We start from the raw sequence: 2,355 nt of genomic DNA, 5'->3' as shown, positions 1-2,355 counted from the left end.
CTTGGCTCAGAGAAGGCTTTTGTCTCTTTAAAGCCTTTCTCCAAGCCAAGCTTGCACAGCAGTGTGGGTAGAGGGGTTGGAGAACACATTTAAAGTTAAAGTTGCTTTATTTCCATCTCTCCCTCCTTCCTTCTCCATTTATTTGCTTTCTTTCCACCTCTTTCTCTCTCTCTTCCCCCCCCATCTATTTGCTTTCATTGTTTCTGTGTCTCCCTCTTTCTCTTTTCTTTCCACCTCTTTCATTCTTTCCACTTTTCTCTCTTTTCCCCTCCCTCTGTCCCAAACTATTTCTTTTGTTTCTCTTTCTTTTCCTTCCTTACCCCCCTCTCCCCATCTTGCTTTCTTTCCACCTTTCTTTTTTCCCTTTCTCCCTTCCTTTCTTCACCCTCCCTCCTTCCCCTTTCTCTCTCTCTCTTTCTACATCTTTCATTCTTTCTTTTGATCTCTCTCTCTTAGAAAATAAATATAATTAGCAAACAAACAAGTATCACTGGACAAATAAATATCATTATATCTGTTTTTGCCCCTTATGTTTTTATTTCTGGCGTCTCATTTAATGTTAATAAAAACCAAATTTGCATATTTTTCAATAAAAACATATATGTACTATTTGTTTAAGGAGCTTGGGTGGCTCAAGTGGTTAAGACGCTGAACTGCAGGCTGTGGAAGGTCAGTAGTTCAGCAGTTCAAGACCCGGGTGCCGCATGACGGAGTGAGCTCCCGTCTCTGGTTCCAGCTCCTGCCAACCTAGCAGTTCGAAAGCAAGAAATTGCAAGTAGATAAATAGGTACCACTTTGGTGGGAAGGTAACAGCGTTCCGTGCGCCTCGGTGTTTAGTCATGCCCGCCACATGACCACGGAAATGTCTTCGGACAGCGCTGGCTCTTCGGCTTTGAAACGGAGATGAGCACCGCAACCCTAGAGTCAGATTCGACTGGCTTTCGAGCAAGGGAACCTTTACCTTTTACTATTTGTTCATGTCCTGAGGCTCTCAAACATGTGACATTTATTCTATGTGGCTCTTACGTTAAGCAAGTTTGGCCACCCCTGTTCTACAGGCTACGGTGGAGCCAGAAAAGAAGACTTTCCTAGAAGCTAAAACGACTCAGCAGAGGTTATCGTACTTTGGACACATCATGAGAAGACAAAGAGTCACTGGAGAAGACAATAACGCTAAGGAAAAGGTGAAGGCGACAGGAAAAGAGGAAGAGCCAACCAGGAATCCAGGGCCCTCAGCTTGCAAGGCCTGAGGAAGGCTGTTAAGGAGGACATTTTTAGAGGTCACTAATTCATAGGGTCGCCATAAGTCGAAAGTGACTTCATGGCACTTAACAGATACACACATTTAAGACCAACAAAATTTTATTGTGGGTATAAGCTTTTGTGTGCACGCACACTTTTCCAGAGACGTTGACATGGAAGTTGCCAGTCCATAAATGTAGGTAGAGGGTGAGCCGCAAATTAGCTTAACAGCATAATAAAAGCGTTTAACAGAGGCAAGGGCCAAACTGGAATAACAAGCTTAGTTTATAGGGTCACCATTTGTTTGGGTTTAATTCTGGGGGAAAGGTGCCACTGGACTCCGACCATTGTTCTGCTGCTTCAGACCAACAGGGCTACCCACCCGAATCGACACACACAAACCCCTATGGGTGAAAACTGAGAAAAGAAACCACCAGTGTTCCCTCTAAGCTGAGTGAGTGTGAGCTAGCTCACAGTTTTTTAGCCTCCGGCTTACAGATTTTCGTCTTCACTCAGGAAGGAGGGCTTCCGAGCAAACCGATTTATGCAGTAGCCGAATCACCCGCTCACAACTTTAATGCCAGTGGCTCATGAAGTAGACTTTTTGCTCACAAGACTCCACAGCTTAGAGGGAGCATTGGAAATCACCCCATGCAGACTACTCTGTCTCCTAGAGCACATACTCAGCTAGGGTTGCCAAGTCTGGGAAATTCCTGGAGATTTGGGGAGAAACCTCAGTGCCATCTAATGCCACAGAATCCACCTTCCGAAGCTGCCATTTCCTCCAGGGGCACTTGACCCCTTTCCTCCCGGCTGTGATTCCGGGAGATCCCCAGGCCCCACCTGGAGATCGGCAACGCTCCGCCCATCCCCCTGGGGAAGAAGTCCGACTGGTGTCGGCGGGGCACCAACACGGCGTTGCGGGGCTGCCGCCCCCTGGCACGCGTCGCCGCGGTCCCGCAGCTGGGTCTCCCCGCCCCGATCCCCGCGGGTCTTCCGCTCGACGGGAGGTCCGGCTGCACGAGTCCGCCCAGAGGCGCCACCCGGGGCCGAGCGAACCCCCCGCGCGGCGGCGCTGGCCGGCGGGGAGGCGAGGGGAGGCGGGCCGGTTGC

The sequence above is a fragment of the Gekko japonicus genome, unplaced genomic scaffold, assembly GCF_001447785.1.
Source record: "Gekko japonicus isolate JY-2015 unplaced genomic scaffold, Gekko_japonicus_V1.1 scaffold1220, whole genome shotgun sequence".
Classification (NCBI taxonomy): domain Eukaryota; kingdom Metazoa; phylum Chordata; class Lepidosauria; order Squamata; family Gekkonidae; genus Gekko; species Gekko japonicus.
Note: the sequence above shows the minus strand (reverse complement) of the source record.